The following is a 13,520-nucleotide window of genomic DNA, read 5'->3' on the forward strand; positions in this document are numbered from 1 at the left end:
AAGGTCAAGAACTTTTAATTGACCGAAACCATGGTATTATTACTTGTTGCAGCTTTGTAGGCACATTAACACAACAACACTTTGTATTTACACAAATAAATATACAATGAACAGTAATACAATAAATTATCAGTGTTACTAGGCAATCAGACCATACTTGTGCAAGCCGAAGTATGTAGTGCATCCTGCTACAAAATCTGTAATAGTTCGGTGTTGAGATTGGGTATGGTTAAGGTTCTGCAGTGTTGTTCAAAAGCCTGATGGTTGATGGGAAGAAACTATTCTTGAACCTGGAGGTAATGGTTCTCAGATGCCTGTATCTTCTTCCTGATGGTAGCAGCGAGATGAGCGTGTGGCCAGGAGAGTGTGGGTCTGTGATGATATTATCTCTCGTCATTGACGTCTGCCTTCGCCGAGAAGCCTTCTCCGGAGAAATGGAAAGTGCTCCCTGTTTTCAGTTAACCTGTGAGTCTTTACTGTCAGAGTGAAGTATGGTGCAATGGGATAGGTTGATGGAGGCCCTTGAGTATTGAGTGTAAAGCACATTCATTTCCTGCCCTGCTTGAAATATTATCATTAAAAAGATGTGGTTATTCCCAACGCCCTTTGGTAGAGATCACAATATGGCTTTCCCTCAAGTATTCCAGTCTTGTCCCATGTCCCAATGAAGTGCTGACAGGATAACTGGCTGCTGCAACTACCCTTATTGTAGGTAAGTGGCAAAGAATCCAGAGGAAATTCATAAACATCTGAGAGAGATTAACATGTGGATATGAAGAGCAAGTATGGATTGGATGGTCTGAATGGCCTCTTTTGGTGTCATGGTAATAGATATTGTGTCTGGTCCCAGTCATTTTGTATGAAGGATACGATTTTTTTGTGGCTGGATTTATGACTGAAAGGGTTATAATCAAAATTATAGACACAAAATGCTGGAGTAACTCAACGGGTCACGCAGCATCTCTGGACAAAAGGAATAGGTTACGTTTCGGGTTGACCCTTATTCGGACTTAGCCTCCAACCTTATCGTTCCCTCCACAGCCTCCAACCTTATCATTCCCCAGCCCCGCAAGCTCCACTTTTACCTTCTCCTACCAAAAAAGAAAAAAAGTCAAAGCAGGGTTCCAACTCAAAACATTACCTCTTCCTTTTCTCCAGTGTTACTGCCTTAAGGGCCTGTCCCACTTAGACGATTTTAAGGCGACTGCCGGTGACTAGGCTATCGCCGACAGTTTGCCGGGGTGTCTCGGGCATGATCGTGAGGAGTCTTCCAAGAATCGTAGTGGATCTCAGCGCGTCGCTGAGAAAGCAACCGGAGTGAAATTTCTCAGCGGCAGCTGGCTTGTCGCCAGGTATCGTTGCTTATTGTGGGCGCTGTCGCATGCTGTCCCCAGGTTTGCTAGGTTCTCTTAGATGCATTTAAAAGCACATAATATTAAAATAAGTAAAGTCATTTGAAGATACCATAAAATACTTGTGTTTAACCAATTTATTTACCGTCAGGACATTTGACAGGTAGATTGGAGGCGACCGTTTGACGGTCAGGTAAGCGTGGGAATTTTCGCGATGTTTATGGCCATCAGCGATTACATTTAAAGTAGGTTCCCAACCCAGATATGCAACCCAGAAACCAGATTTGCATCTCCCATACATTTTCAAAGTATGCCCACACACCGCATAAAAATCCATTTAACCACTTTTAAAATTAAATTTCTTAATACTGCTATTAGTAAACTAGAAGTAAATCCAGTTTATGCCTTGTTACCGTGAAGCTTGGTTTTCAAGTAACCCGGGCTTCAAGTACCGTGAAGCTTGGTTTTCAAAACTCTCAAGTACTTACTGACTTGTCAGTGATTTCAGCGAAATTAGGATGCCGGAGAAGCATTGACAGCGTGGGAATTTTCGCGATGTTTCCGAAGACGGTGTAATCTCGACCTGACTCGGCATTGTCTTGGTCATTGTTGTCAGGTAAAAGAAAATTTCAACGATCTGTTACGACTTTGACAGTCGCCGGCAGTCGCCTAAAAAATCACCTAAGTGGGACAGGCCCTTAACCCGCTGAGTTACTCCAGCACTTCGTGTTCATCTTCAGTGTAAACCAGCATCTGTAGTTCCTTCCTGCACGTAATCAAAATTATCCCTGATATTAAAGTCAAGCTGGAAGCCAAGGATGTTGATAAGTTTAAACAGTATTGATATGTATTTAATGATCAATCTTATTTAGATTATTTACTAAGATTTTGGCAATCAGAATTTTTAAGGGAATTATTCGAGAGCATTGACAGAAAGGTTTTATTTCTGCAACTCTGCAAGTGGAAATTATTGCAGAATACATTAATGGCTAGGGATTTTTTGCGATTAAAAGTACCATCAATGTTTTTACATTTGCCTGATAGATAATGTCACTGATATCATGTTATATTTGAAGACCCGGTGAGGGTTTATTCCTCTCCAAAATAGGGATGCACATACCAACTGTTTTTATCAAGTAGGTGATGCTATCCAATCACGTGATCTGCTAAATTAATGGCTCTTTGAGTTTGCAGGAATTAGATATAGAAAACTTTGAAAAAATATATCCTTACTTACATCAAGTAACAATGACTATGTGTAACAATCAGTAAAGATGTTGGTGTATATCAAATTGGTTATGAGAGTACATTCAATGCATACCTGATAAAGATTGAAGTATACTGAAATAATTTTGAATAATGATCAAGGTTTCCAAACAGAGTGAATTTGAACTATGGACTAATCTATCCCACCAGACAAATGAGATCAAGTATTTTAATAATTATATTGTTTCAAACAGTTAGGTTAACTCATACTTGCCCCCAAACAAATGCATTAGTTTGTGTAAAATCTTCCAGATCCTCTGGAAGGATAAGGGAACCAATCTCAATGTTCTCTCACAGGCCATACACTCAAGTGGCTCCATTGACCACACAACACAATGGCATGCCCAACAGAGTCTCAGGCAGATACTCATTCTGAGCTCTGTCACAGGAAGCGATTACTGGGTCATTCGAGGATATTTTCAATATTCCTTGAGAAGATTGCAATGTTACCATGAACTCCTGGGCCCATGAGTGCTCAAAGTGAAGTAGAAGCAGTCGGGGGAATATTGAGCAACACAAAACTGTGCCTCAGTAACGCACAGGAGTGCAAAAAATGGCAGAAGGAGTGAATCTTTTGGCAAGCCAGCCACATCCCTGTTCTGAGGGTTCTTAATGCTCTATTGACATTTATTAAAATGTTTATGTACATTCTCTTATTGGACTTTATTTTTTTACATTTGAGGAATTATTGTATTCTTATTTATTGGCATGTGCTACAATGGCTTCAATTAACTTTCTAATGTTTTGGTTTGATAGTGTATCCCAAAAGAGTGCCAGATGGCAGGTTAATTAGCCACTATAAATTGCTTTATGTAGATTAATGTAGATTAGTGGGAGAATCTGAGGTGGTTTTGTGGGAATGCGAGGACAATAAAATGAGTTGGGGTAAAATTAGAAAATGGATAGTCAAGGGTTGGAGTGGTCTTGGTGGGCCGGAGGGTCTGTTTCCATGCTGCATGATTCTTTGTATCTTAGATTTTTGTTCCACAAATTTTAGAATTATTTTCTTTGTTGTTTGTGGCCGTAGTCAATGCAATGTTTCCTTCTCTAAATGTCAGTAGATTTAGTTTCTCCAAGTCCATCGGCAGGATGCAGAGGGAATATAAGTGGATACATGATACATGAAATTCAAACAGCATGGTCCCAGAAAAGAAGAATGATACAAACTGGAGAAATCTGCCTGCGTTTTCGTGCAGGGAAATAATTGGGATTGTTCTGAAATAGCCCTCTTGGTTATGGTATGTTTGTGCTTCCCTGGCTCAATACACTAACCTATAAAAAGACACAAAGTTTTGGAATAACTCAGTGGGTCAGGCAGTATCTCTAGAGAACAACACATACCCGTTTCTTTCCCCCTCGCTTCTCTGTGCCCCACATGGATGCTCACCCATTTCTCCCTTTCCCCTGCCTGTGCCCTTCCACCGATATTCCTACCATTTGGCTTCACATTTCATGCCTCTTCTATCCTTATTTCACACATTTTGTCTTTTCATCTTTGGTCTTTGTCTAACCATCTGTGAATCCAAACCTCCACTCACCCATATCCAGCTATCAACTACCAGGCTTTGCCCCACCCCCACCCCCACCTAGCTTACTCTCCTCTACTACAATCAGTTTGAAGAATGGTTCCAACTCAAAACGTCACTTATCCATTTTCTCCAGTGATGCTTCATGACCCGCTGAGTTACTCCAGCACTTTATGTCTTTTTTGTAAACCAGTGTCTGCAGCACCTTGAGTCTACACTGTAACACTCTCTCACATGCCCATCTCCTCCCCACACACGTATGGGTGACTCACAGCAGCCAATTAACACACAAAACAGCATGTATCGGGATGTGGATGGAAACCAAAGGAGTTGGGGGAAACCCATATGGCCACAAGGAAAATCTACAACCTTGTCATGTGCAATATATCTTCCTTCAGAAAGGTTTCAAAATTAAGAGCCGATCTTTCCTCATAAATGTTTACATATTATGCTCAGGTCTCTAGAATGGAACTTACCACATGACTCTGGTAAAGTTTATTTCTCTTCAGAGACATTCATGTTAGATACCCCAACTAAAGAGACAGATTTCCTTTCAAGACTTCGTCCCTCCCTTTTGCTAAATTGACAGCGCCCATAGACAATTAGAGTTAATTAAGCACTTAAATGCAACACTGTTTAATTTATTTATATACAAAGTAAAATCAGCATCACATTACAGAACAAAGACTTGTTTTCAAACCTTTTCTCTTTCAACTCACAGAATAACTAAATAAAAAGCTGTTGAGACTTAAGGAGGTGATATTGGCAATTCAGCGCGGGTATTTCAGATATGTTTATTATTGAACTTAAAAAAGCCACAAAAAGAAACCACAGCACGTACATTTATATGGTTGAGTACCCTTTGAGCACCATATTTTTTGCTATCATGTTTGCCAAGATGTTGGGACCACTCCTGTACTCTTGGATCCCAACCCAGTCTTGAACAAAGTCTTTTAGTTTGGGATTTTTCATGCTTTGACCCTCTACGAAGGTCCCTGAGAAGAAAGCAAATATCCTAACGTTATTATCACCAGATTTGTAAAGACCTGATCTTACACATAACAACACAGGAGACTCCATGGTCCATTGTATGCCTGCCAACTCTCAGGGAAGGTATACCATCAGTCCTACTCCACTTCTCCTTATTTTCCCTGTGGCCCTCTATTCTCTCTCACATGCCCATCAATTTCCCTTTGATTCATTCTGCTGTTAATTAACCCTAAGGGGGGGGGGGGTCATTTACAACAGCCAATTGACCTATTAGCAAGTCTTTATGTTGTGGAAGAATATGCAAATTCCAGACAATGCCAGAGGTCAAGATCAAACTGGGTCCCTGGAAGCTGTGTGGTGGCAGCACTAACTGCTGTGCCACTCTGTCATCCTCAAGACATGCAACAATCGGTTTAGTCCTAAATCCCCAGTGATATTGGTAAATAAATACATTTTGGGTCTTCCTTAAACTAGAAGACAGATACAACACTAGCAATCTGCTAATCTTTTACCCCTTCCTACTATATTCTCTCCCTACTCCCACAGTTCCCTTCCACCTCACACTCCAGTTCTGCATGGTACTCCCCACTTTGTTCCTTATCCAATTCCACATTTACACCCCTCATTCTTCTTCACTTCATCACCACCTATCTCTTCCCCATCCCTCCCCCACACCTCTCTCTACCAACTTCTCCCCTCTACTCCCCTCTACTCCATCAGTCTGAAGAAGGGTCCTGAACCGGAACATCATCTGTCCACTTCCCTCCACAGATGCTGCATGGCCTGCTGAGGTCTTCCAGCAGTTTGTCCTTTGCAGCAATAATATAACAACATTGACTCAATCAGCATTGGAGAATCAATTGGATAATGTGCTCAAATTCTTAGAGCGAGACACAGCTTTCAGACGCTAAGCTGAGAAAGCTACTATTTAATACAGCTAATCATTCATCCTAATAAAGGTGAATTGGAGGAAACATCTGCATCAGGAGGATCATCCATGTTTGGAGGTGAGGAGGTGCAGGAACAGGTGTTACACCAACTACAGTTGCAGGAGAAATTGCCTCAGGATGGGGAAGGATGGGTGATGCGAGATGACTGAACCAGGGAGTCAGAGAGTGACATGTGGAAAGTAGAAAAGGGTGAGGAAGGGAACATGTGGCTGCTGGTGGAATCACCAAAGAATGATGTGCTTGATGCAAAGGTCGGTGGGGTGAAAGGTAAGAACTAAGGGAACTCTACCCCAGGGTAAGAGTTAGAAGTGCAGGATATAGAGGAGATACAGCTGAGGGTTTGGTCATCCACAGTGCTGCAGGAGTGGGAGGAGATGGGGTGAAGCTGCTGAATTCCTCAATGTTTTGTTTGTGGGAGAACATGTCTCACAAATCTGATTGAGTTTTTTGGAGATGTCACCAAAAAGGTTGATGAGGGCAAAGTGGTAGATGTTGTATATATGTATTTAAGCAAGGCATTCGACAAAGTTCTGCATGGTAGGTTGCTCTGGAAGGTTAGTTGACGTGGGATCCAACAAAAGAAGTAGAGGATGATGGTGGTAGGTTGTTTTTTGGACTGGGGGCCTGTGACTAGTAACTCCTTCTCATGTCATGCAGCTGCAAGGACATACACAAGCCAACTTTCTTTTCCAGAGACATCTGTGATGAGCTCCATTTCTATTATCATAAATCATTTGTTTTCAGTATTAGGGAGGACACCTAGTTTTAAAACATAGCTGACAGTTGTTGTAGATTAGGGAAGAGTGTGAGATCAGGATTTAACTCAGGATTACTCTGGTGCTGTGAGGCACCAGCTCTACCAGCTGCATCACTGTGGCACATTAAACAGAGAACATAAGAAATAGCATCAGGAGTAGCCAGAGAGCATGTTCCACCATTCGGTGGCTGGTTTGATCTTGGCAACCACTTTCCTGATACCCAAACAAATCCCTCTGGTCTATGTGTCTGATAGCAGGGTAACCAAATTTGAACACAATACTCCAAAAGTAGCCTCTTGTGCAATCTTATACAACTGAAACATAGAAACATAGAAAATAGGTGCAGGAGGAGGCCATTCCACCATTTGAGCCAGCACCGCCATTCATTGTGATCATGGCTGATCGTACCCCAATCAATAACCCATGCCTGCCTTCTCCCCATATCCCTTGATTCCACTAGTCCCGAGAGCTCTATTTAACTCTCTCTCAAATCCATGCTGTGTTTTGGCTTCCACTGCTCTCTGTGGCAGAGAATTCCACAAATTCATAACTCTCTGGGTGAAAAAGTTTTTTCTCAGCTCAGTTTTAAATCGCCTCCCCTTTATTCTAAGACTGTGGCCCCTGGTTCTAGACTTGCCCAACATTGGGAACATTTTTCCTGCATCGAGCTTGTCCAGTCCTTTTATAATTTTATGTTTCTATAAGATCCCCTCCAGTGAATACAAGCCTAGTCTTTTCAATCTTTCCTCATATGTCAGCCCCGCCATCCCAGGGATCAATCTCGTGAACCTACGCTGCACTGCCTCAATTACAAGAATGTCCTTCCTCAAATTAGGAGACCAAAACTGTACACAATACTCCAGATGTGGTCTTACCAGGGCCCTATACAACTGCAGAAGAACCTCTTTACTCCTATACTGAAATCCTCTTGTTATGAAGGCCAACATTCCATTAGCTTTCTTCACTGCCTGCTGTACCTGCACGCCAACTTTCAGTGACTGATGTACAAGGACACCCAGGTCTCGCTGCACTTCCCCCTTACCTAACCTAACTCCATTGAAATAATAATCTGCCTCCTTGTTTTTGCCGCCAAAGTGGATAACCTCACATTTATCTATATTATACTGCATCTGCCACGCATCTGCCCACTCACTCAACCTGTCCAGATCACCCTGCAACCTCCTAACATACTCTTCACAGTTTACACTGCCACCCAGCTTTGTGTCATCCGCAAACTTGCTAGTGTTGCTTCTAATTCCCTCTTCCAAATCATTAATATATATGGTAAACAGTTGCGGCCCCAACACCGAGCTTTGCGCCACTGCCTGCCATTCTGAAAAGGACCCGTTTACTCCTACTCTTTGCATCCTGTCTGCCAACCAATTTTCTATCCATGTCAACACCCTACCCCCAATACCATGTGCTCTAATTTTAGTCACCAATCTTCCGTGCGGGACCTTAGCAAAGGCTTTCTGAAAGTCTAGATACACTACATCCACTGGCTCCCCTTCATCCATTTTACTTGTCAGGTCCTCAAAAAATTCCAGAAGATTAGTCAAGCATGATTTCCCTTTCATAAATCCGTGCTGACTTGGACTTATCCTTTTACTGCTATCCAAATGCACCGTTATTACCTCTTTAATAATTGACTCCAGCATCTTTCCCACCACCAAAGTCGGGCTAACTGATCTGTAATTCCCCGTTTTCTCTCTCGCTCCTTTCTTGAAAAGTGGGATAACATTAGCTATCCTCCAATCCACAGGAACTGATCCTGAATCTATTGAACATTGGAAAATGATCACCAATGCGTCCACTATTTCTCGAGCCACCTCCTGAGGACCCTGGGATGCAGACCATCAGGCCCAGGTGATTTATTATCCTTTAGTCCCATTAGTCTACCCAATACTATTTCTCGCCTAATGAAAATTTCTTTCAGTTCCTCTACCCCCATAGATCCTCTGTCCTCCAGTACATCTGGGAGATTGTTTGTGTCTTCCTTAAAGGCCTGTCCCACTTAGGCGATCTTTTTGGCAACTGCCGGCGACTGTCATAGTCGTAGCAGATCGCAAAACTTTTCTTTTACCCGACGACAATGACTACGACAATGCCGAGTCAGGTCGAGATTACAGCGTCTTCTGAAACATCGCGAAAATTCCCACGCTGTCAATGCTTCTCCGGCATTCTGGTTTTCGCTGAAATCACTGACAAGTCAGTAAGTACTTGCGACTTCTAAACTCACACTAACTATGAAGGTCAAAGTACCAAAAGCCTTCTCGACCACCCTATCTACCTGTAACACCCTTTTCAAGAAACTATGTACCTAGATCTCTCTGCTCTACAACAATCCCCAGGGACCTGCCATTCATTATGAAGGTCCTGCCCTGATTTGATTTCCCAAAATGCAACAAGACGCACTTCCCTGCATTAAACTCCATTAACCATTCCTCAGCCCACTTACCCTACTGATCAAGATCTTGCTGTAATATTTGATAACCATCTTTGCTGTCTACATTACCACCCACTTTATGTGTCCTCCTCTGAACTATCTTTAATCCTAGAATACCTCTCCCCTTTAAGGAGATTAGACTGCATGATCATGGCTGATCATCCAAAATCTGTACCCCTTTCCTGCTTTCTCCCCATATCCCTTGATTCCGTTAGCTCTAAGAGTTATATCTAACTCTCTCTTGAATACATCAAGAGGTTAATGAGGACAGGGCTGTAGATAGCATGGCATCCAGGGAAAGCTAATTAACTGGATATAGAACTGGCGTAAAGGTAGGAAACAGGGAGTAGTTGTGGAATGTTGCTCTTTAAACTGGAGACCCGTGACTAGTTGTTTACCTCAGGGATCAGTGCTGGACCCATTGCTGTTTGTCTTCGCCATGAACGATTTGGATGTGAATGTACAAGGCATGATTAGCAAGTTTGCAGATGACACTAAAAATATTAATGATATCGTACAGAGAACAGTAGGGCAAGTGGACCAAGGAATGTCAAATGGAGTTTAAAATCTGATAAATGTGAGGTGTTGGATGTTGGGAAGTCAAAGCAGGACAGGACCTTTACAGTGAATGTCAAAGTGTTCTAGAGAAGAGCGATCTAGGAGCAAAAGTACATAGTCCCTGAAAGTGGATCATAGGATGGTGAAGAAGGGTTTTTGCATAATGTAAAGACAAGGAACTGAAAATACTGGTTTACAAAAGAGGATACAAAATGCTGGAGTAACTCAGTAGTTCACGCAGCATTCCTGGAGAACATGGATAAGTGACTTTTCAGGTCGGGACCCTTCCTCAAAATCTTTGGCCTGCTGGTCTTCATCAGTCTGGGAATTGAGTAGAGAAATTGGAACGTTAGATTACATTTGTCCAGACATTGGTGAGGCCGCACAAGGAGTATTGTGTTTATTTTTGGTCAGCCAGCTACAGGAAAGAGTGCAGAGATAAGAAGATGTTGCTAAGAAGCAAGGCCCAAGCTATAGGGAGTGGTTGGACAGGCTGGGAATTTATTCTTTGGAGCACAGAAGGCGGAGGGGTAATCTTAGAGGTGAATACAATCATAAGGAGAATAAATAGGGTGACTAGAGTGGTAGATATATGGGGCAAGGTGCCAATGAAGTAGTTGAGGGAGGTACAATAATAACATGTAAAAGACATTTTGACAGGTACATGGATAGGAAAGGCTTGGAGGCCTATGGGCCAGGCATGAGCAAAAGGGGCTAGCTTGGATGGGACAAATTGGTCAGCATGGATGAGTTGGGTGAAGTGCCTGTTTTCCATGCTGTACGACTCCAAATCCTGGATCGTGGATGTTGCAGGCGTCTATGGTCTCTCCTGCTCTCTATTTAACCAATACTCGACTTTTCCATTCTTGGTTCTAAAGTGGACAAACTCCTTTCCCTACATTATACTACTTTTGCCATATTTTTGCTCACTTACCTAATCTGTCTACAGTGTAAATTAACACATCTGACATTCTTGTTACAAGAGGGTAGCTCTTGCATGATAAATGTACATCAAAAATGACGTGGAGTTCCTCTAGCTGTTTTTTTGCTCAAGATTCCAGTATCTGAGGTCTCTTGTGTCACTGCCTAACTAAACATAGCACAAAAAGTAAGGAGATTTGTGTTTGGTAGATTATTTCTTTGTTGTAACAATGCTTCTTGGCAATAAATCTTATACCGTTGGAAAGCCTGTTTATTTCCCTTTTAAATGGTGCCACATTTGTAAGGAACATGCATTTGTGGGATGAGCAGCAGAGCTGAGTATATGGGTTGCGCCCATGAAAAATTTGCCAAATCTTCTCTGCCAATGCCAAACAGCTTATTCTGCTGTTGCTATTGACTCTTGTTTTGAGCTTCTGGTACCCCCAGGTGCTGACAATCAGGTGCCTGATTGGCACCTGATTGGCAGCATCTGTGAGCATGGGCCCTGCTACAGTGGTCAGTAGGTGTCTGCTCCAAGAATCAGCATGCCACGTTTGACTGATCTGGATAGGGCCCGTGCGATAGGGCAACTTCAAGCTGGTGTTCCGCAAAACCAAGTTGCGCCATTATTTGGAGTGAGCCCTAGTACCATCTCCAAAGTGAAGGCCAAGTTCCATATAACGGGGGATGTCAGAGACAGGACGCGAAGTGGGCGTCCCAAGAAGACGACACCCGAAGAAGACCGTTTCCTCACCCTGTCAGCACTTAGGAACCGTAGGCTGTCTTCTACAGATTTGCAGTCAAGGTTTGCAGGACGATATGGCCGACGGCTCTCTGCCCAGACAATTCGGAACAGACTGCACGCAGCCGATCTCCGGTCTCATAGGGCTGCCAGGAGGCCTGCCATGACTGCCCTTCACCGTCAGGCCCGTTTGCGTTGGTGTCGGCAACACGTGCACTGGAACCTGAACATGTGGAGGAACGTTATGTTCAGCGATGAGTCCAGATTCTGCCTACGGCAGTTGGATCATAGGGTCAAAGTGTGGAGAAGACGCGGAGAACGCTATGCTGATTGCTGCACCGATAGAGTAACATCTTTTGGTGGAGGCAGTGTGATGGTGTGGGGCGGCATCTCCCTCACTGGATAAAACGAGGCTTGTCATCATTGGAGGCAATCTCAATGCAGAGAGATATCGAGATGAGATTCTGCAACCAGTGGCAATCCCATATCTCCACAGTCTGGGACCGAACTCTATCCTCCAAGATGACAATGCTCGCCCCCACAGAGCAGGGTTTCTCAGAGACTACCTCCAGAATTTGGGAGTGGAGAGGATGGAATGGCCTGCCAGCAGTCCTGACCTCAACCCCATTGAACACTTGTGGGATCAGCTTGGGTGTGCTGTTCGTGCCAGAGTGACCAACACAACCACGTTGGCTGACTTGCGACAAATGCTGGTTGAAGAATGGGATGCCATCCCACAACAGTGTGTGACCAGGCTGGTGACCAGCATGAGGAGGAGGTGCCAGGCTGTTGTGGCTGTGTATGGTTCTTCCACACGCTACTGAGGCTCCTGTTTATTAAATGAATAAATTGTTAAATTGCCAATATGTCTTGTTTCTTCAGACTTCAATCATCCAATCCACCAAACAACACCGAACAAGAGTCAATGGCAGAATAAGCTGTTTGGCATTGGCAGAGAAGATTTGGCAGATTTTTCATGGGCGCAACCCACATACTCAGCTCTGCTGCTCATCCCACAAATGCATGTTCCTTACAAATGTGGCACCATTTAAAAGGGAAATAAACAGGCTTTCCAACGGTATAAGATTTATTGCCAAGAAGCATTGTTACAACAAAGAAATAATCTACCAAACACAAACTTCCTTACTTTTTGTGCTATGTTTATATGTTATATCCTGTTAAAAAAAAAACAATGTTTTACACTGCAATCCTATATTTAAGGCTAAGCAACATTAACATGAAATACAACAAAAATAAGTCAAATGACTATCTACCAAAGGGATGGAGCTGATAATCAACCTACAACTGCACTGCCTTTATTTATCAACATAAATAAAATATAAAAGATATATTTCTACATTTATTTTGCATAACGTGTAATAAAATTCACAGTTTGAGCTTATTGTCACAAAAACTAATTATTGGTAGTTGTATGAGCATTGAGAAGCAGGTAAACCAGTAAAGTGAGGGTTTACTGAACATCCCTTTGCAAACTCTGTTATTTTTGCACTTCATTATCTCATCCATTTTTGTATCAGTAAATTTGGCTAAGATACTCTTGTCCCTACACTAAAGAACATGGATCATAACTACAGTAAACTTCAATAATTGGGATAATAACACACTTGGAGCTTTAGTGGTGCCAGAATAACTGATTTTCCATTATTTCTATTAATAACCCAATTAATCTTCGAAGTTATTTTTTTATATGTTGTATACTATGGGAAATGGGACCCTAGTCAGTTCATAAAGAGCACAGGAAGTGGTGCTGCAGCGATTCAGAAGGGAGTGTGCGAACCAGGACTCTGGAGAGTTGGAAGGGGGAGTGGTACCAGGCCCTAAGAGTCTGTAGGGAGTGCAATAAATCTCACCTGCTGAGCTGCTTGCCGAACCATTGGGATTTCTGAATTATCAGGCAGCAGATTATCCGAGTGTTATTGCATTGCACACCACCACTGCATCACTCTGGTAGCTGCCTTATCCATCTCCACTTTCCACCAGCTACCAATCC

Source organism: Rhinoraja longicauda, chromosome 8 (genome assembly GCF_053455715.1).
Source record: "Rhinoraja longicauda isolate Sanriku21f chromosome 8, sRhiLon1.1, whole genome shotgun sequence".
Lineage (NCBI taxonomy): Eukaryota > Metazoa > Chordata > Chondrichthyes > Rajiformes > Arhynchobatidae > Rhinoraja > Rhinoraja longicauda.